The following is a 23,958-nucleotide window of genomic DNA, read 5'->3' as shown; positions in this document are numbered from 1 at the left end:
AGGTGCCATTGATACAGGTAATGAGTGCAGGACAGAGGAGCCTCTTAAAGAAGAAGGTACAGGTCTGTGAGAGACAGAAATTTGGCTTGTTTGTAGGTGATCAAATACTTATTTTCCACCATAATTTGCAAATAAATTCTTTCCAAATCAGCCAATGTGATTGTCTGGATTTTTTTTCTCATTTTGTCTCTCATAGTTGAGGTCTACCTATGATGCCAATTACAGGCCTCTCTCATCTTTTTAAATGGGAGAACTTGCACAATTGGTGGCTGACTAAATACTTTTTTGCCCCACTGTATATGGACCTAACTGTACATGTACTGCAGTCCCGCACAGCTTTCTTCTAATATAGTGGTAACTACAGTTTCTCAGATCACCCATACTCTGTGGGACATGAAGTGAGGGGGAAGTCTTTGCAATGTTCTTTCATTTCATTCTAGATGGAGTAAGGCATTTTTAAGGCACTGTGATGATGCCGCTGTTGTGGTTCTATTCCGTCTACAGGTGAAAACAATATATAAAAGCTATTGTGTTTGTGGCACTACTGCTATGTTTTGTTCCTTCAGCAGGTGGTGGAGAGATCTTCAAGCTTGAAGTGTGGTACTTGCTTTGTGGCGTAGTGTCAGTTGGTCTAGTTAGGGAACAGTGTGTGATGTCCGTGTATCTCTGTGATGCTAATGTTTTTTCCATAAATATTGATAAAATAATTTTCTAAAAATGTTCTTAAAACATGTCCCAAGTAATCTACACCATGAGGTGAAACGTTATATTATATATTACGTCTTGATTGATGGAAGCTTCACCTCCCAGTAATTCTAAGACAAAGGCTGGAGGAGTATGACACAGACTGGCAGAAATCCGACCACACCATGTTATTGCCAAAAATAATAAAGATTTAATTTCAAATATATATTTGTATAATGATTTAAAACAGTTCATTGATATTATTTATTTATTTTTACTCTGTATCCCAAAGGCTGCTTTTTTGAACATGTGACCAGTAGCAGAGGACTAAAAGCTCCTCCTGCTTATGTCTCCCTACAGACAGGCTGGGAAAAAGCTGGGTCAAAAATAATAAAGATTTAATTTCAAATATATATTTGTATAATGATTTAAAACAGTTCATTGATATTATTTATTTATTTTTACTCTGTATCCCAAAGGCTGCTTTTTTGAACATGTGACCAGTAGCAGAGGACTAAAAGCTCCTCCTGCTTATGTCTCCCTACAGACAGGCTGGGAAAAAGCTGGGTCACGTGACAGCTGTATATTGATTAGGAAAAAAGGTACTTAGATATTTTTTTTTAATTAAAATAATTACAGTACCACCATCCATATACAGAAATAGAAGGGGCAATGTAAATTAAACATTGTGTGCTTAGTATCACTTTAACTAACACCTAACAAATGAATGTTGCAAACATTGTGTATATAATGATGTATCATTTTTTACAGGTTTTTTTATTTTTTTTGAAATTTACCTACCAGCAATGGTCATGTCCAGAGTCCTCATTCAAACATATAATAACATATTTATAATAGTAATTAGAATAATAAGAATATAAAATGACATCATAAATTACAAATATAAAATATTATAGGGGAAAGAAAAGCTTTCTTCTATAATATATTTAGAACTGGACAACGTTGCTAAAAAAGTGTTGATTTTTTTTTTTTTTTTTTTTTATTAACACCCACCTCCCCATCCCGCATCCCCTCAAAAAATGAGTAATTTGAAACATCATAGTAAAAACCAAACAAATTGCAGGACATTTTCACACCATGTAAAAGATTGCAGCAGTGAATCAGATAATACATTGCAATAGCAAATAGGAATGTTCCTACTGTTACTGTCACCTGTGGCAGATCAAGCTGTGCCTGTCACCACCTTTCCCTTTAGCTGCAGTTGAAGCCTTTTTGCATTCAGTCTTGTTTTCATCTCATGATGTGGCCGGTTCTTCCAATCCTACCGCAGTGTGCAGCTGTAGAAACACTCGAGCCTCTGACAATCTGGCTTTATTTTTTTTTTTTTATAGCTTACTCATCTTTACCCACATTTAATTGCATATCCTACAGTGACTATAGTTACACTTACATCCAGCGGACGCAAACAAATAACAGCTCAGTTCATCTATTCTATAAATACAGAAGGAGAACAATGAGACAGAGGACATTGAAAACAATGATGAAGTCATAGGACCTGCTCGTAGCTGAAAACAACTTTCTGAAATCTGTAGAACATTCTTTAATAAGCCAGTCAATGGACAGCTTACTCTTTTATCACAACAGACTGTAGGTTCTCTGTTTGATTTGTGACTGTGCGCTTCACTTGTTCAGATTTTTCTACCCAACACATCCAACTTGGCAGTATAAGTCCACCCACACATTCATGAGTAGTGTGCCAAATGACGATCAAATGGAATCTGTGATGAGACACATGGAGCTATAGCTGCGATGTCCAACGCATCATCAGTATGAGCTGAGGATTCATTTTCCTACTTTATCTTAAAGAGAGGAAGAGATGCCAGATTCAGACTCCCCGCTGTTAAAATTATAATGTTGATGTAAATAAACGGCTAATAGAGAATCCATCATATTAAAGATTTGTCCCAAAACCTGATTTTGTCCCCTGCAGTTTTGATAAAGCTGGCAGCGCATTTTAATCACATTTCAGAATCTGTAACAAACAAAAATACACTGTGCTAGTTATCATGGCATTGTCTGGGTCCTATACCCATTACACTATCCTTTTGCAGTGCTGTGTACTTGTGTTAAAAAGTATCCTGTTCTCTTTGTATTGCTTCCTTTGTGTGATATACCTGGTGATCCTGCCAGTCCCCCTTCTTTTCTATTTCAAACTGGCCACACTAGGCATGAGAGCACTTCCATCCCAGTGTGGTCAATTTTCTGGCTGTGCTGGGAGCACAGTCTGCCTGTTCTCCAATGATTACACACTCCTGCATAGCTTTACACTGGGAAGATCAATATGCTGCTGTTTCTCCACCCCCTGAATGTTCGATACATGTGTACCAGGCTTTACATAGACCACCAATTAATGGAGGATTTTACACCAATCATCAATATAAAGGACACCAATGTAAGGGGGACATTAACACTGATTATTAGTGTGGATTCTATACTGAACTGCAATGTAATGAGAACATATACATGGACCACCAATGTAACTGAGACATTTAGCCTCTGTTCACACTTGTGTTGGGAATGCCTGAAAAATCACTCTCATTCCTGACATGCACAGACACGTGTTGCCTTTTAGCAGATGTAAGGGAATGCCATTAAATGTTAGTGGCACCCCTACACATCTGCTGATGCATGCCAAAATGCATGGTGCCACAGCATAATGCAACTAGGTGCAGCATGTTTTGAAAAAGGATCAGGGACTTTTTTTGTGTTTTTCATGCATAGGTCTGCCCATTGAAATAAATGGACTGCCCTACACATGACATGTGGGAACACATGCACACTCTGTCGCATATGCATGATGTGAACAGAGCCTTACACTTGCCAGCAGTGTAACAGGAGAATTTACTGTGATACCCTCCCTTCCCTGTTTTTTGCTAATATCACATCTTAATCTACCCACTCTGCATCCTCAATCTCCATACTAACCTCTGCACCCCAAACCCCCCCCCCCCCCCCCGCCACCCCTGCTCAAACCCCCTAACATATGCACACCCCCTCTTTGCTCACATCTGTACCCCAAACTGTAGACCCTCCTGTATTTACCTCTGCACTCCCCCCACCCCCATTTACTCACTGTTGCTGATTACAGACTCAATCACAGCAAGCAGGGCTCAGGTTTCCAAGAGTGTTCCCTGATTGTTTGAGTCCCTTAACATTCAGCAGAAGTGATGTTGGAGGAGACCTGAAGCGGGGTGTGATTCACATCTTTTAACTGCACACAGTAACAGGGTAGGACTGGGCAACATTATTGGCAGACTCAGCACTTCACAATGCATTTTGGAACAAAGCCTGAAACACAGACTTCAAGGGACAAGTGAATGTAAACCAGGACTGTCCTGGCAAATCCAGGACAGTTGGCAAGTATGGGGGGGGGTCCATTCCCTCCTCTCAGGTTTCAGATTACACTGAGTTCTGTGCTTTATGCTGTGAAATGTTTGACATCAGATCCCTGCCCCCTGCCTTCTGAAGCTGAGAAAAAGCATATGTGTTTTAGAAGGCTGTACAAAACAAATGGCTGCAGATAACTGGGCACAGGTTATGTAGGATAATTTGTTTCATCTCTGTGTATCACCTGAGGCCAGTCACTTCACTGGGTATACAGTATGTAAGGGTTTACAGCCACTTTAAATGCAATTGCATGCCCAGTAATGAAATAAAGGCCCATGCTGATTACAGTAGTTCTTTTCTTCTTTGTGGGGAGATCATCTAACTGTTGTCCAACCAGCCTGGAACAAAGCTTCTCACTGGCAGGGGGTATGACACTGGAACTCAGAGTCAGCCTATCCATTCTGTGCTTTAGTCCCTTCTAAATAGTTTCTAATCAGCCATGCAACTGGACCTTTAGACTTAAGATACCGATGTGGCCACTGGATGTCTAACCTGACTCTAGCCTATTATCGTTATCGAGCCCTAAGCTAAAACTAGCTAGAGAGTCCCAAACCTGAAGGGATAGGGTTAACTAGAATAACAGTAGCTGCATATAAACTTTGCTATTTTGCAATAAACAGGTTCCCCCACCAATATACTGGAAGATGATCACTACACATACAGTAGTACAGACCTAGCTATCTGGCACTGTGCATGTAAAATTATAACAAGGACAAGGGTAAAATATTCTGTCTGCCACAAGAATTCAGATATACTCTCTCAGCAGCTGTAGATAAATTATTGGATCGTGGGAATACCTGCATAATAGTACCTTCTGGCTTTGGGATTAGAAGCATAGACATAACATGTGGCTGAGACTTTTTCTCTCCAACTTCCCCATTCCAGGGTTTCTAAGCTAACAACCCATGCACGGAAAGTGCATACATATTATATTTACAGACATTTGCAAATTCAGACAACAGAGGGATGCAGCTCCCTACAGTTGTAAGCATAATTTTACACAGTTCTATAGCTTGCCATACACTGATTAAATGTAGTCCAGTTCCTGATGAATCAGCTTAAATTAGCTTTGTGGATGTCCCTGTCGGCACCCTTCTACCTGGCATCCTTCAAAGTGGAGTTTTCCATGAATTGGGCATAAAATGTGCTCTGAACGTCATCTAAGTCACAACAATAGAAGAACACAGTCTGCTGAACATAATACTACACAAACATTAGATGTTGCCATGGTTTAATTGCACATAACATGTAAACATTCACAGTGCAGGGAGGAAAAAGTATGTGAACCTTTGGACTTAATAACTAGTTGACCCTCCTTTGGCAGCAATAACCTCAACCAAACGTTTCCTGTAGTTGCAGATCAGACCTGCACAACGATCTGGAGTAATTTTGGACCACTCCTCTTCACAAAACTGTTTCAGTGTAGCAATATTCTTGGGATGTCTGGTGTGAATCGCTCTCTTAAGGTCATGTCACAGCATTTCAATCGGGTTGAGGTCGGGTTGACTGGGCCACTCCAGAAGGAGTATTCTGTGCTGTTGCAGCCATTGTTTTGTTGAATTACTTGTATGCTTTGGGTCATTGTCCTGTTGCATCACCCATCCTCTGCGGAGCTTCAGTTGGCGGACAGATGGTCGTACGTTTTCCTGCAAAATGTCTTGATAAACTCTGGAATTCATTTTCCCATCAATGACAACAATCCGTCCAGGCCCTAAGGCAGCAAAGCAGCCCCAAACCATGATGCTCCCTCCGCCATGTTTTACAGTGGGGATGAGGTTTTGATGTTGGTGTGCTGTGCCTTTTTTTCTCCACACATAGTGTTGTGTGTTCTTCCCAAACAACTCAATCTTGGTTTCATCTGTCCACAGTATATTTTGCCAGTAGTGCTGTGGAACATCCAGGTGCTCTTTTGCAAACTTCAAACGTGCTGCAATCTTCTTTTTGGACAGCAATGGCTTCCTCCGTGGTGTCCTCCCATGTACTCCATTCTTGTTTAATGTTTTCCTTATTGTAGATGTGTCAACAAAAATGTTAGCATGTGCCAGAGATTTCTGTAGGTCTTTAGCTGACACTCTGGGATTCTTCTTTACCTCATTCAGCATTCTGTGCTGTGCTCTTGCAGTCATTTTTACAGGACGACCACGCCTAGGGAGAGTAGCAACAGTGCTAAACTTTCTCCATTTGTAGACAGTCTTACCGTGGACACATGAACATCAAGACTTTTGGATGCTTCAAGCAAGTCAACAATTCTTGATCGTAGGTCTTCTGAAAGCTCTTTTCTGCGAGGCATGGTTCACATCAGACAGTGCTTCTTGAAACCAGTAAACCCAAAACAGGTGTGTGTTTTTTAAGGGCAGGACAGCTGTCAGCAACACATCCAATATCATCACACTGATTGGCGTCAAGGTTGGCTCGCTCCTTGCTCCAATTAGCTCTGGGAGAAGTCATTAAGCTAGGGCCTCACATACTTTTTCCTCCCTGCACTGTGAATGTTTATATGTTATGTGCAATTAAACCATGGCAACATCTAATGTTTGTGTAGTATTATGTTCAGCAGACTGTGTTCTTCTATTGTTGTGACTTAGATGACGTTCAGAGCACATTTTATGCCCAATTCATGCAAAACTCCACGTAATCCCAAGGGGTTCACATACTTTTTCTTGCAACTGTAGGTGTATATACTCAAAGAGCAGGAAACAGACTACAAACTGAAGCAGGCTACAAACACAGATGTTGTCAAAAAATGGTGGACTGAAACTCGCAGCAGAGGGGTAGGAAGGCTGAAAGCTAGCACAGGTACACAAGGGAAACAAAGGCACAGAGGCACTGGAATGCTGAAAGGACACAGCAGGTACAAGGATACAGGTAGCAAGCTGTAACACACAGTCACTGGGGGCAGACTGGAAGACATTGGTAGCACTGGGGCTACAGAGAACACACTGATAGATGCTTGCAAACAGACACAAGGAACAAGGGAATCTGGCTACAGAAACACTAAGAAATCTAAGGCTCACTAGGATTCTCTCAGTATGTCCTTGACTCTGGAAGTCTTAGGGTCACTCAAAATCTTTTTGAAAAGTCAGGGATACTAACTAGAGAGCACTGGTGGTCACTAGGAATCTTCTCAGGAAGGCATGGATACAAGCAAGCACTGGGGGTTTATTAGGAATGGGGAAAGAACAAAGAGAGGGCACACAGGCCTAGTGCATTACCATAAAAAATGTTTAATAAAAAATAAAGTAGGTGTTGTACTCACAAACGACAATATAGTCAAGGCACATCATAAAGAACAGCTGGGTCAACACCGCGCTGAGTAACAGTCCGCAATAGGGAGTTTAGACATCCAAAAGGCTGACGCATTTTGAGGACTTGCCTCTTCCTCAGAGCCTGAGGAAGAGGCAAGTCCTCGAAACGCGTCAGCCTTTTGGATGTCTAAACTCCCTATTGCGGACTGTTACTCAGCGCGGTGTTGACCCAGCTGTTATTTATGATGTGCCTTGACTATATTGTCGTTTGTGAGTACAACACCTACTTTATTTTTTATTAAACATTTTTTATGGTAATGCACTAGGCCTGTGCGCCTTCTCTTTGTTCTTTCCCCATTCAGTATATTTGGATTCCCCCAGTCCATTTGAGGGCAGCAAGGTGTGCATGTTCCAGGACATTCTTAATGTGGTTGTAGCCTGCATCGAGTCCATCCCCAAGCGCAGGAGCATTTGTGTTTGCTGGTTCTTTGGTATATTAGGAATCTTCTCAAGAAACCAGGGACACAAAGAAAACACCAGAACTCTTCTCTGCTAGGAAACGCTGGGGGACACTAGGAATCTTCTTGGAAATTAAAGACCACTGGGGCCCTATCACTAGCTGTTGCTCAGGCCGAACCTGAGGGAATGAGCCCAGTTTAAATAGAAAGAGAGGTGGCCGAGCTGGACGTGTGATTAATTGAATCAACAGCAGGTCGTTAACCGGCGTTGAAAATAAGTCTTGTGGGATAACAGTTACCAGTAGAACCTTGTAAGCTAAAACTACATGTACCAGCACGATTGTTGATCATTGTGAATAGAGGAGATAGATTTGCAGCAAGCATATCAGCAGCAAATCTGTGACAAAAGTTGTTTTTTTCAGGTTGAAATGAATTAAATTGGGGTGCTGCAGCCATATTTACACCAAGCTAAATGTAAAAGTTACAAAGCCAATTACACTTTCAAAATAAGTGTAGCAAGTAAACGAATAAACTTCCCAGTAATACTATTACTAGGCTGATTGATTGATTTGTAGTGTGACTTCAGGAGACTAACAACCAACAAGCTCTCGTTAAACATGGAATGAGCACACCTGTTTTATGTTCTCCTCTTGATACAGGTTAGTCACAATTGGTTCATGCTATCCCTGTTCAGTTTTGTGTGTGTTCTGACATTTGCTTTTTCTGTTTAGTATCCTATATGTTATTAATGCTCTCTGACACAAATTGATACACTTTTCTATGTGGCCTGTGCTGCCACTAATAACAAAAAAAAAAGTCATTATCTGTATAGAGTAATTCATTTATGTTTGACACATTAAACTAAGGAATGAGCAAGTGAGCACATGTGTTTTCTGTCCTCCTTTTGATACAGATGCTGCAGGCCGCATCTTTGTCATATCTCACACTCAGATCAACAATAATCCTGTAACATTTGGGGGCTCATTTGGGGTCGGTGCAATCACAGTGCCACAGGTTACAGAGAAGGGAAGTGGCTAATACAGTAGAGTCACAGACTTCAGACAGACTGCACAATACACAAAATGGCTGATCCAACATCTGTAAAGAAACTGCAGTGACCCATTCAGAAGCTATTACACGCATTGTCTGAGAGTCAGCTGAACTCACTTGATATCTTGATGCAGGAAAAAGGAGTTAAAACGGTTCCTCCCATCACAAGTTCAAGTGAGATGGAGATCTGTGAGTACATCAAGGAACACCTGCAGGGAAAAGAAGTATGCAATGCAGAAGACAGAGGTATGGAATACCTTCTCCAGGTAAAAGAACAGGTTGTGTCTTTGATAAGTGAAAGCAGCTTTGAAAATCCTAATATAAGTGAGGTGAGAAATTGTGGACCATCTCTCAGAGAGGACAGACCATTGAAACCAACAGAAGGAGGGTTCACGTTAAGGAACATAGCAGCATACCTGCCAAGAAAGGAGTTTAAAATGTATGGTGGGACTGGGACTTTGAAATTACCTACAGCAATATCTGTAACTTAAGGTGTGAAGGAAAAATACTCAGAGCCAGAAATCATCAGAACTGTGCTCAAAATCATAAAACCTAAAACCTTTAAAGAGATGCTAATTAATAAGGAGAACCTTCTGTTTTCTGTTCTCCTATTACTACAGGTTAGTCTATTTTTGTTCAGTTTGGTGTTTGTTCTGACATTCACTTTCTCTGTTTAGTATCCTATATCTTAGTGATTGTAACTCTCTAACACAAATTGATGAGCTTCTCCATGCGGCCTGTAAAGAAAGTCATTATCTGTATAGTGTGAATAATTTCTGTTCGACACATTAAACTCAGAATGAGCAAGTGAGCACGTGTTTTCTGTTCTCCTCTTGATGCAGGTGCTGCAGACTGCATCTTTGTCATACCTCGCACTCAGATCAATTTGTGATGTCAGAATATAGTGTGGCTGACATTGTCTCAGAAAATCGTACACTTCCTTAACACCACATACAGCTTAAAGTGGTTGTAAAGGCAAAAAAATAACAAACATGTGCAGGGGCGGACTGACCATTTGGGAACTCGGGCACTGCCTAAGGGCCCGGGGTCAGTATGGGGCCCCATGAGATGCCCCTGGTACCTTTCATAGGCTTTTTTGGGTGTGGGCAAGGACACCCTATTGCCCGGGGGCCCCATGAGTTGTCAGTCCGCCCCTGAACATGTGTATACTTACCTGCTCTGCGCAATAGAATTGCACAGAGCGGCCCCGATCCTCATCTTCATGGGTCCCCTGCTGGTGCTCCAGTCTCCTCTGCTCTGTTCAGTGCCCCCAATAGGAAGCTGATCCCCATGGGAACATTTGTGTTGGCTTGCTCCCAAGTCCTGCTGCTGCATCCATTGACACAGACAGTGGGACTCGATCCCACCTCCACTCCCTCATCACTAGAGTTGATTGACAGGAGTGGGAGCCAATGCTATCGATCTGCCCAGGGAAGAGGGAGAAAGTCAGGAGAGCTTCAGGTCTCGTGCACAGCGCTGGATTGTGATTGGGCTCAGGTAAGTACAAGGGGGGGGGGGGATGATTGGGAATATGTGACACAGAAGGTTTTTACCTGAATGCATATAATGACTACTTTAAAGGCATCTTCTAGTCATGTAATTTAAACAATTGGTGCTTTTGCATATTATCCCTTTAAATCACATTAATCCCTCATGGAAGTGCTCAGCTCATCATGCCCTTTTATAACAAAAGATTAACTCTTTATGTTAAAAATGGACAGAATTTGGTAATTAATCTCCCTCCCTCTATATACTCTAATAGGGATTTCAGCTAAGTTCAGGCTTTGCAGATTTCAAGCAGAATTCAACACATTTTCGTGCAGACAGTGTACTGACGATCTGCAAGATAAAACTTTATTGTCATTGTATAAAGGCTCCCAAGAAAAAAATATTAAAAGCACATTTTATTTACCTGCAAAATATTTATTTTGTATTTATTTTTTTTAAAGGTGAACTTATCCTTTATCGTTTTCGCTGCCAGGCCCTGTGCTCCACCTTTAACCTCTTCATGCTGGCACCAACTAATATATCATTGACACCTGCACCAGATCGCATTAACGCGATGAAATTGCAATGCCGTGTGGGAAAAGCACAGGATTCGCAGCGTTTCCTGCACTGCATTGGTGTAAACCCGGGCTTAATCTGGAACTGTTTTCTTTGAGTAGATTTCCCCTCATTACCTTTCAGGAGGTCAGAGGAAATCTCCCCAATGGGGCAAGACAGCAATAAATATCCTATTTGTTACTATGTTTATTCAAATTTAAAATAAAATGTTACGCTGACGTTATACTTTACTTTTTAAGAATATTCATTTATAGCTATTAGCTCATTTTGCAACTACTTGGCGCTGGCAGTCATCATGTATTCAAGCAACACTTTTTAAAGGGAAGCATAGCATTCAGACCACTCCTCGTCACACGTACATAACTTCTAATCTGAGACCTCAGACGTTCCTGATGGAACTAACAGGTGCTGCTGTCACGCTGTACATCTGCTGGAAGAGATGGTATGTCCAAATGCCTTTCATATATGCCAGAGTTGTTTGTATCCAAACTACTTGCAAACATATCACAGTTTCCAAGCCTTGTATAAAGTGCATGTCAACTACTGTTGCAATACCATTCATACACAACTGTATCTAGTGCTGAATATTGTCAAGACCAATGGAGGTAGTAGGGTTGACTTACTAAAGGAATAGACCCTGTGCATATAGCAAAGTGAATGATAAACGATAAGATAAAGCTGCCTCTGTCTTTTTTTTTTATTTATCTTGCTTATGATTGGATACTTAAAGTGAACAGGCTGACTTCATTCACTATCATTAACATAGAAAATTAAACATCCTCTACTCCTTTAACCACTTGCCCTCCAGAGGATTTACCCCCCTTCCTGACCAGGCCATTTTTTGTGATACGGCGCTGTGTCACTTTAACTGACAATTGCGCAGTGATGCAATGCTGCACCCAAATTAAATTAATGTCCTTTTTTTCCCACAAATAGAGCTTTCTTTCGGTGGTATTTGAGCACCTGTGCGTATTTTATTTTTTGCACTATAAACTAAAAAAGACCAGCAATTAAAAGAGAAAAAAAATAATTTTGACTTTTTGCTATAAAACATGTTTATAATACATTTAGGCCAAAATGTATTCTGCTACATGTCTTTGCTAAAAAAAAAATCCCAATACATGTAAATTAATTGATTTATGTGAAAGTTATAGTGTTTACAAATGGCGGTATATATACTGGAATATTATATATATATATATATATATATATATATATATATATATATATATATATACATACATACATACATATATATATATATACATATATACATACATACATACATATATATATATATATACATATATTTATATATGTACTAGTAATGCCGATGATCAGCAACTTATAGTGGGACTGCGGGACTGCAGCGGGCATTCTGACACTGGGTGGGAACTGACTAACTACCACTCACATCCCCAGTGACACCAATACAGTGATCGGTGCTAATAAAAAGCACTGACACTGTACTAATGGCACTGGGCAGGAAGAGGTTAACATCTGGAGTGATTAAAGGGTTGTGCTGTGTGCTGTTTTACACAATGTGCTGTGTGTGTTTTACTAGGGAAACATGCTGCTGTGTATTTCTCTGCTGTGCAGAGAAATAATACACAGCAGCATGTTATTGCTGGCAGGAGAGAGACCTGTGTTGTTCAGTGTTACTCGGTGACGGCGGGCAATCTCCAGCTGGGACCCGGTGATTGACATCCTGTGCGGGTAGGGCGACACGCACGCGCACCCCCTACCCAGTAATGCATATAACGTATATATACATGATTTTGCCCAGCCCTGCCACCCTGTAGCAGTATTTCTGCTATAGGGCGGATGATAAGCGGTATCCCAGCTCTGGATATGTAACAATTATTCCTTGCAGTGGGGCTGTGTCTGCAATGCAAGGTTTAATTGCTCATTGAGGTCTAGGGGACTTTTTAAAGCAGAACTAAAGTGTATCTGAGCAAAACAAACTTAAAAAGCTATTTAATATATTTTTAACATTTAAAGCAAACTCACCCATCGATCTATGCCTCCATGCTTCATTTTGTTGAGAAATGAACTTTGAAAAACACCCCCCTGAGATTTCTAGCCACAGCCATTTTGAGTAAGGGCAGATGTAGCAGTTGCTGCTTGGAATCCATGTAAGGCTGACTAGGATTGGGCAGGTGTTGCACAATTCCCCACCCCACTTCCTGGATAGGACAGATGCCCACCTGTGGTTGGATTAACCTTCCACCACATTGCATTGTACTCTTGGCCATAGTTACCTGCTAATACTTGTAGTGCCGCTCTAAGCAAAAAAGGAGATAATCCCCCACCCCGTGCCCCCCCTATTTTCTCCATCACTACTAACAACGCCACCATCTCTCCCACCCCACATGCCAAAGTCCTGGGTGTCACCCTGGACTCCCACCTCTCCTTCCTACCCCACATCCAACTGCTATCTAGATCTTGCAGACTCCACCTCCGCAACATCTCAAAGATACACACATTCCTCACCCCAGACACCACCAAACAACTCGTACACTCCCTCATCATCTCACGCCTGGACTATTGCAATTCCCTTCTCACTGGCCTACCCAAAAGAGCGCTATCTCCTCTCCAGTCGATCCTAAATTCAGCGGCTAGACTCATCCACCTCACCAACCGCTCCACATCTGCCTCCCCCCTCTGCCAATCCCTTCATTGGCTCCCGATTGCCCAACGCATCAAATTCAAACTGCTAACTCTGACCTACAAAGCCATTCACAATGCCGCCCCGAACTACATAACTGACCTGATACCCAAATACTACCCTACCCCTGCCCTCCGCTCCTCACAGGACCTCCTACTCTCTAGCTCCCTGGTCTCCTCCTCAGACGCCGGATTGCAGGACTTCTCCAGGACTTCCCCCATCCTCTGAAACTCCCTACCCCAATCCATCAGACTGTCGCCTACCCTCCTCACCTTCAGGCGTACCCTGAAAACCCTCCTCTTCAGGGAAGCCTACCCCAACCTCACCTAACACCCGACCTCACCTAACAACTAACCTCCTCCACTCTTCCCGCCTCTCCATCCCCCATAGCCATCTCCTCCTGTGCCACCTTCCCCTCCCTCCTAGATTGTAAGCTCGAAAGAGCAGGGCCCTCGAACCCCTCATGTATTGTATTGTTACTGTCTTGTCTCATGTTCTGTCCCCCTTGCTACTGTACAGCGCTGAGCATACCCTTTGGCGCTATATAAATACAGTATAATAATAATAATCCTGCTGGTACTCAGGAATGGGGTGCTGACCAAAAATATCAACATCCAGTAGTGTGTAGCATACTTAGAATAATCCCAGCTCAACCCAATCCAGTTTATGTGGCTAACATGTGTAATATGGCTTTAGCCTTGTACCACTCTACAAGCCATGCCCTCTGACATGTTTCACCCCACCCTCCAGGGCTTAGTCATAGAGGTCGATTTTTCGAAGTATACTCTTTGTCATAAACCCATTCACAACATTTCTGGCCTGAGGCCTTATTATTTGAAAATAAAGGAATATCCACAAGACAAATACATTTTTATGCCCTTTACTGTAACTTCACAAAGATTTCTGTGACATCTGACATCACATTTGACATATTATCAGAATTATTTAGCCCGTAACAAACACACAGGAGTAGACATTCTGTAGCTGTCATTTCTGCCCAGAATCTAAGCACATATCCTTTAGGCCATCTTTCCTCTATACCTCCATTCCTTTCCCTGGAAGCACCACAGAGTTTGGACCATTTCCCCATGTCCCCAGCTTTTAGATTCCATCACCTAGTTACAGAAGGGTCTGGAGCATGGAGGTAAGTCACTTTTATTAGAATACCAGTCTTTTCCCAATGTCCCTTCCATAGCTCTCCCAGCTGGGCAAGCTCACAAACGGCACACTCATTCCCAGGCTCCACCATTATTCACATAAGAGGACTCTGTCCAGGCTTCCCAGGTCTTATGCACCAGCACTGGATACAAAGAAAACAAATAGAGCATGCACCGGCCTAGTGCATTATCGTAAAAAAAATATTTATTGAAAGAATTAAAAAGTAGGTATCGTACTCACAACTGAGATAAAGGACAAAGGCACATAACACTGAACAGCGGTGTCCAATCCACACTGCATATAAATCCACAATTGGAACCCTGGACTTCCAACAGGTTAACGCATTTTGAGGGCTTAGCCTCTTCCTCAGAGCTCTGAGGAAGAGGCTAGGACTTGCACTAGTGTGAAGTCATATTGGAACAACTGTTCCCACAAAGTTGGGAACATGAAATTATTCAAAATATCTTGGTAAGCTGACACCTTAAAAGTTCCCTTCACTGGAACTAAAGGGCCAAGGCTAACCCCTGAAAAACAACCCCACATTATATTCCCTCCTCCGCCAAACTTTACACTTGGCACAATGCAGTCAGACAAGTACAATTCTCTTTGCAACCGCCAAACCCATTTTATTTCCAAACAGAGAAGCGTGATTCATCACTCCAGAGAACACGTCTCCACTGCTCTAGAGTCCAGTGGCAGCGTGCTTTACACCACTGTATCCAACGCTTTGCATTGCACTTGGTGATGTAAGGCTTGGATGCAATTGCTCGGCCATGGAAACCCATTCCATGAAGCTTCCTGTGCACTGTTGTTGTGCTAATCTGTAGTTTGGAGGTCTTTAGCTATTGACTCTGCAGACAGTTGGCGACTTCTGTGCACTGTGCGCTTCAGCATGTGCTGACCCGGCTCTGTCATTTTACATGGCCTACCAATTCATGGCTGAGTTGCTGTTGTTCCCAGTTGCTTCCACTTTGTTATAATACCAATAACAGTTGACCGTGGAATATTTAGTAACAAGGAAATTTCATGGATGGACTTATTGCACAGGTGGCAACCTATCACAGTACCACACTTGAATTCTCTGAGCTCCTGTGAGCAATACATTCTTTCACAAATGTTTGCAGAAGCAGTTTCCATGTCTAGGTGCTTGATTTTATACACCTGTGGCCATGGAGGTGATTGGAACACCTGGATCCAATGATTTGGAGGGGTGTCCCAATACTTTTGGCAATATAGATTATATATAATCTCTGTCTGGGAAAGGGGTGGTTAGCCTGCCAGAGGGTTGACAATGCTGTGGCCAGGAACACTGAGCCTGTTGTACTGTATATGTACTCAGTGGTGAAGCCAGTGATGGCATAGGGATGGATGGGGGGGGGGAGGGAGAGAGAGAAAGTTTTTCCAGCACTCACTGCACAGCACACAGAATGACATCCACCAAAGGCAAAGCTCACAGAATGACATCCGCCATGGCACAACTCGCAGAATGACATCCATCACTGGCAGAGCTCACAGAATGACATCCGCCACGACACAACTCACAGAATGACATCCATCACTGGCACAGCTCACAGAATGACATCCGCCACGACACAACTCACAGAATGACATCCGCCACCAGCACAGCTCACAGAATGACATCCGCCATGGCACAGCACACAGAATGACATCCATCACTGGCACAGCACACAGAATGACATCCGCCACGGCACAACTCACAGAATGACATCCATCACTGGCACAGCACACAGAATGACATCCGCCACGGCACAACTCACAGAATGACATCCGCCACCAGCACAGCTCACAGAATGACATCTGCCATGGCACAGCTCACAGAATGTCATCCATCATGGCACAGCTCACAGAATGACATCCGCCACGGCAAAGTGCACAGAATGACATCCGCCACGGCAAAGTGCACAGAATGACATCCGCATGGCACAACTCACAGAATGACATCCGTCACCAGCACAGCTTACAAAATAACATCCACCACTGGCACAGCTCACAGAATGGCATCCGCCACCAGTACAGCTTACAGAATAGCATCCGCCACTGGCACAGCACACATAATGACATCCGCAACTGGCACAGCTCACAGATTGTCATCTGCCATTGGCACAATTCGCAGAATGACATCTGCCTGGCACCGCTGAAGCCATGATCAGGACCGGAGGGAAAGTCTGACACCATCCAGCAGTCCGCAGACTCTTGTGGATCCCAGTGGAGACTGCTGCCAACATAACGGTTCCTGTACGAGGAGGTGTCTCCGGAGATTACTCATCTCCTCCAGTGGTGTATTTAGGTCTCGTGCTGCCCTAGGCAACACAAAATTGGCTCCCCCCCCATGGAGAGACCCTGACACCAGCCAATACCCACCTTCCCCATGAAGAGAGCCTGACATTGACCAACAACACCCCAGCCCCCGCCCCCACCCGAGAGCGCCTTCCACTATTACTGCTCCCCATACGCTGGCAACCCCTCCCCTCCCCCCGCCCCAGCAAGAGATAAGACACTCACCTTCACAGCTCCTCGGAAACAAGAGTCAGGCTCTGCATACACCAACAAGCAGCCCACAGCCCCTCAGATCCCGCCTGGTCCCCGTGCTGCGTGTGTCCCTTCTTCCTTTCCTTCTTTCAAGGGACAGCATTGCCCCCCTGAAAAATGCTACTGCCCCCCTGAAAAATGCCGCCCTAGGCAACTGCATTGTTTATAAATACACCCCTGATCTCCTCTAAACCATCCTCAGGAGCTCCTACAGCACCTCACCTGCTTCTCCTTCCTCTGTCACCTGCCATGTGTGTCCATTTTGCCTGGGGGTGCCGCTGCCCCTCCCTGAAAAATGCAGCTCAAGACAAACACCTTATTTGCTTAGCGATAAATACGCCCCTGTATGTACTTGCCCACTTCTACAAAAAAACATGCCCCACATTTTCCAGCCACGCCACACAGCACCACACAACAGGGCTGGTAAGTTAAAATTTTGTAAATGTAAAAGCATGTTTCACAAAATGTATTCCTATTTAATTCAGTCCGATATAATTAAATATCACATTTTCCTCCTGCAGGTTTGTGGGTGTAAGAACAAGCAATGACTCATCCCTGGGCCGTAATTAAATAGAAACAAAGCGGCTGGGCATTTTGGCTTTTATCACTAAATAAATATGGTCACATGCCCACATTTAGTTGGTGATGTAAGCCAGCATGCCTAGGCACTTTTTCTCTGTATACTTTTACTACAGGAGCGGAGTAGGGGTGCAATCTCCTGGTCTGTGAGGACATGAGAGGAGGGACAGACTAGTAGTCTCCTTGGCTGTCATTCCAAAGAAGGTCATTCTGCCTCTGTGGACAGTTCAGACTGGGAATTTTAGACTCCCGTGTCTGCACATTACAGCAAGCAGGAGAGGAATTGCGACCCCTCTCACAGAGAACTACAGCAAGAGTGTGAAAAGACTAGTGGCCAGGAGAAATACAAAGCATAGCAGCCATCAGTCTCATAAAATGGAAATCACAAGGTGCTAATGCAGAACCCCGTGTTTTAAAAAAATGCATGTGTTATTTCTAAAAAACTACGGACCAAACTAGAAGCACATTTTATGCAAGTAGGAAAGAAGCATTAAAGACATGTAAATAAATGTATGTCTGGAGTTCAGCTTTAAAGTATTTATCTATTCACAATAGGCATTCAAAGAGCTTAGCAACAAACCTTCACTGACCTTCCTAGCTGCGTGTACTGTGAAGTAATTCTTCCTCAAAAATCACAACAGAAACTTTGAAGTTGAGTTTCAGTCTTTTTCTAATGGCTTATGCTCTACTTTCTAATGGTATCTGCCTTTTGTTAGCTTGTTCCTGATGGCATAAAAAATAAGGAAAATACGGAGCTGTGATTGTATTGTTTTAATGAGCTGTGGACGTTGGTCATGCTACATGTGCCCAAAAAAACCTCATCAAGAACACAGGGCATGTGAAGTACACCCTGTCCTTCTGCCATGCTGTTGTTTTCTCCTTGCACTTGCTAGCAATTTCTGACAGCCAGGAGTTGCTGTATATACTGTACAGTACAACAGCATTAATAGCTGCTTCTGTCAAAAATAAATTGTCTGACAGCATTTGTAAACCCAGTTCCGAACTGAGACAGAGAGATTTAAAGTAGCATTTTTACTGTTTTACTTACTGGACTTGTTTCATTCATCTGCAGATCAAAGGTATGAGCTTTGATCTGCATATGATGCCAGTTAAAGGAGCTTTTGTTATAAGATATAGTTTAGAGGTAAAGTTGATCCAGGGAATATCTGATTGCCTCTCGGGGGATCAGGAAGGATTTTTTTTTTCCCTGCAGGAGCAAATTGGATCATGCTTTGCTGTTTTTTTTTGCCTTCCTCTGGATCAACTGTACGTGTAGGATTATAACTTTTTTTTTGTAATGGTTGAACTAGATGTACTTTGTCTTTTTTCAGCCAGACTAACTATGTAAGACAGTTTGTTCATATATAAACCCTTTTAACTCATAGTTAACCCAAACCAGCCCTATTTAATTCCTACTTCGCCCTTTATCCCTTAACTATTAACTATTCTCCTGCTTTGCTACTATTTGAACTATTTATTTTTTAACTTTTTTGTTTTGTTTTGGGTTTTTTTGTGTTGTAACATATTTAGTGTTGCATCAAAAAGAGTGCAACGTTGAAGATAAAGGCTTTATTTAATAGAATAATATCTATTATCGTCAGTAACATAATTGTTTAAACTAACACTAATTAAAGCTGAAAAAGTGATTTTTTTTTGGGTTGCATAAAAAATCATTTTTGGTAAAACAATATCACCAAAAGAAAGCCTTGTTTGTGCATATATGCATTACTTTGTTATTCTAAATAATGACAAATATTGCCAAATAAACATGCCCATGGCAGAAATGTAAAAATTGCTCTGGTACATAGGAGCTTTACAGATGCGAGAGTTGAAGTGATTAAACACTCATTTCTCCATAGTGCCTGCAACTGCAGTGATCATTGGTGGCTGTTTAAGCTCTTCATAAAAATATGGAAATATTTGAATGTCCGTAGTTTGTCCCTAGTTGCAATTCAGGGTTTGTACTGGATTTAACATGATTTAGAATTCTAGTCTACAATATAATGTTGTTGTTTTTTTTTTTTTTGAAAAGGAAATATGTCTATAGCAAGGCTGTTTTTACTAGAACAGCTTTCCTAGGCCAGCCTAGGGCAGCAGGGGCAGCACCGAGCCTCAACAGTTTCAAATTGTAATAATGTATTCTTTATTTTGTCTCCATTTCTTACCACCTCTGCATATTTGTGAGAAGGAGGTGTGTTGAGGAGAGTCACAAAGTAGTTAGGAGGAGAGATGAAGAGAGAAGGGAGTGGAACAGGTGGAGAGAAATTGAGCTTATATTAAAATTAAAAACAAAAAATACACATCAACGTATCTGTCCAGAAAACATTATTGTATTATTTTCTGAGTAGAAAGGGTGGGAAAAGTGTATAAAGGGATAGTACCAGGGAGTCTTACGTAGCTGGAGGCAGATTAGGTGTGCTTGCATGCAAAATCTATACTTCATTAAAATGCCGTCTTCATTCATTCTCTCTTTCTTGTGACTCAGGGTTTGTAAGCATTGTTTCCAAACAGCATCTCCTTTTGATTTTGTAAAGTAAATATTTTTTGAAGCTTGTTCTTTTGTCACTACCACAGCAACAGTACTTATAGTAATCACAGCCACGTCATTTGTTTAGTTAGAATGTGATTTTCTTTTTGTGTCTGGTTGAAATCAGTGTGTTCTTTATATTCCTTAATATATTGTTTCTCTTACGTCTGCCATGATGACTGATTGCTGGGGCTTTCCGTACTTTTAAAAACAGTGTGCACAGAGAGGCCAAATCAAGTGCTCAACTGCTACTTCCCCAAGCCAGGTTTCCACTGTAAAATATACTGGGAATACATCTTGGCCATGTGTAAATCAATCTAACCAAGTCCTTAAGCTGGAGAAATGAAAACACAAACCCAATATGGTGCATACGTACATTAGACATATAAGTATAGGCTCCAGTGGAGGAATTCCATTACTTGAAGGTAAGAACTAGTCGTTTTTCCCAGAAAAGTGTTCAGACTTGTTATTTTTATCTTTCTAGTACAACTTTTAAAATTGATGTAATCTAATTGGACACTACCAGTGACATGGACAGTTTCCTTTAACCCTGTTAAGGTTTTATTTAGCAGTCATTGTTCATGAAATCTAGCAGGGGCCAAACATGTGTGTGTGTGTGTCCAATGGAAAACCAGAAAAAATTAAATCAAAGTCCATCCAACATTTCCTTTATAGCTAAATAAATTATATAAGAAATGGACAGAACAGTGGATAAGTGGTTAGCATTTCCGGCTAGCAGCACTAGGGTTGTCGGTTCAAATTCCAACCCTTGCATTACCTGCATGAAGTTTGCATGCTCTCCCTTTGCCTGTACGGGTTTCCTCCCACACTCCAAAGACATGCTGGTTGGAAAATTGGCCATAGTATGTGAATGTGTGAATTAGGGACCTTAGATTGTAAGCTCCTTAAGGACAAGGACTGTGAATATATAATAAATATGTAAAGTGCTGCATGAATTGATGGCGCTATATAAGTACCTGTAATTAAAAAAAATATATGTCTCGAAAAGGTCCAGTCTTTCTTCATCCATATGTCAATATATGCTCCAGCAAACCATGCTTAGTGAACTAAAAAAAACACAAATCCCTTACTCACGCTCAGATTGTGCACTCACCAGATCTCCATGACCCTCTTAACTTAATACTTATTGGTGATCCACTTATTACGTTAAGAGAGTCATGCACAGGTAAGCAACCAGGATGAGAGATATGGGCTGGTGACAAGTCAGGGTCATGCATGGTTAAGTAGAACAGCTGGATAGAGTAGAGAGGTGAGGAGCCAGGCCAAAGTCATACAAGGAAAATCAGATGAAAGTGAGGTCTATCAATAAGCCAAGGTCACGGTCAGGAGCCAAGCAGTGAGAAGTCCAAGAACAAGCCAAGTTGTTAACAGGTAATTTAGTACAAAATAAGGAACAAGGACTACAGACAGCTGAAGATCATCCAGCGATTACCATTCACTCAACTCTATCCTTAAATAAAGCGTTGGCACCAGTTCTGGGATTGGACATGCAAAAACATGCTTTAGCACGCACAAACATCCACTGTGTGTTTGCATGTTGATGTGCAAATATGCACACCAACGCAGGTTACTGGCAATAGTTCTCAGCCTGCATATTGGCCCATGCTTGCCTTCCTGGTAAGTGTCCTGACAAATACTGGTAATATACAGGAACAACTTCAGGTGATTTCTGTAAAAGTGTATCTTTAGCCAAAAGTTTTTTTTTTTAGTTTTAGATAGAGTTTAGAAGGATTACAATTCCTGCCAGGCTCTACTTCCATCAGAGACTTTGTTGGAGAGATTAATTCACTTCCTGTCTGGTAAAAAGGTTGTCCCCAGGACAGGAAATGAGGGGGGAATCTTTTTAAATGCAACACCAACAGAGGAAAAATTGTTACAAGTAGTAGAATGTTAGATCCATTGTCAACTCTTTCTTGTTTGTTTTTTGTTGCAGATTTTCTGTCTCTTTCTCTCTGGTAAAACATTGTCACCAGAACAGAAATTTACATTCTATCCAAAACTAAAATAAAACATATTTTGGGTATAGAGACCCTGTAATTTCAACCAGTTTTCAATCATAATAATGATCAGTTTCATCACAATAGCCTCCCATCAACAATTTTGGTTGTTTCATGGTTTCAACAGCTATTTTTACTTTTACCTTGCTTTGATACATTTGCTTGTTTTGAAGATTGAAATTGGGAGGATATAGAGTTTGGAATTGACAGATTTTGGAGTGTGCACAGAATTTTTTTTTTTCGTTAAAAGGGCTTTATGGGCATATCTAAAGCAAATATTTGAATATACTTTACTGTTCTGAAATTGTACTGTTTACATGGTTGGTTTAATCAGCTTATACAGTATGGCTGGTTCTCATGATAGGTTATTGAAATATTAAAAAACCATGGGCTGATGTCAGTCTGAAGTAGTGACCATTTCTAGGCAGGCTGTATAATGATGTTGGACATTCATCAGCCAGGAAAAGAGATGGGCTATGTTTGGCTTGTGGTATCTTCTACTGTACACTGCGTTCTATACTTACAGCTGGTTCCTCGGGTATAACAATCTTGTATACAAGAGTCAGCTGTGGCTTCCTGAGGAACCAGAGCTGGCTCTTCCACCGTGCAAGCCCAAGCTCGAACGGCACTTGAATGGTCCTGAAGCCTTCTGGAACGTGAACAGGAATGTGATGTGTCTCAGGTGTCTGTGGGAGGAGGCATCGCAAGGGACACAGAACGTGGGGAGTGGAAGGGGTAGTGTGTGGGAGATAGATGGGAGGAAGATGATATTATGTATTTGGTAACTGGCCTTGGTGCAGGACACAAGTAAATATCCAGCACAGATTATTAAAAATGTAAACACAGGTAACCTATCATGCTTCAAAGTTGTCAGAGGCCATAATGTTAAGATATTGGCAGGTGGTCTTGAAAGCCAGCCAACACACCCATATTTTGGTAAAAAGTGGAAGGAGTTTGATGCTGATTGTAAATAAGTTCTTCCATTACACAAATCTGGTCTACAGCATGAAACCATTGTTTTATAAATGGAATAGTCTTCCATTTCTGATATAGTGGTTTGAGAGATTTTGCTGCATTTAGTGAATGGGGAGTAATATAACATTTATAATAACCTATACCTTCTGCAGAACAATGAAACAAAACAACCCATGAATCACAGGGAACTGGTGAGCCCTGGACAGCTTCTATTAATTGCAACACAGTGGACCAACACAGTCATATAATTGGGCAATCCACCAGATATAGGCATGGGTGGCTTCCATTCTACACTCCTTCCAGTACAGAGCAGAATGTTCTTGCAGTAGCCAATGTAGTTTGACAGGTGTGTAGTGCCATCTGGTTGGTAATTTGTAGTTTACCTTTGCCATTTTTGAAGATAGGATGAGACAGGAGCTAATTGCAAAATTCTATCTTGCTGATCACCAGTGAGATGTAGGTGCAGATCTGTCTCCCAGGAGGCTAGGAAAGATAGACAGGAGGTAGTTTCAATTTCCAATGGAGAAAGATAGAACAGTGAGATCCCACAGGATGGCCCCTTGGTGGATGCAAC

Source organism: Staurois parvus, unplaced genomic scaffold (assembly GCF_062004578.1).
Source record: "Staurois parvus isolate SC_StPar_1 unplaced genomic scaffold, SC_StPar_1.0 ptg000104l, whole genome shotgun sequence".
NCBI classification, from domain to species: Eukaryota; Metazoa; Chordata; class Amphibia; order Anura; family Ranidae; genus Staurois; species Staurois parvus.
The sequence above is the reverse complement of the archived record's forward strand: the minus strand, read 5'-3'. Positions refer to the sequence as shown.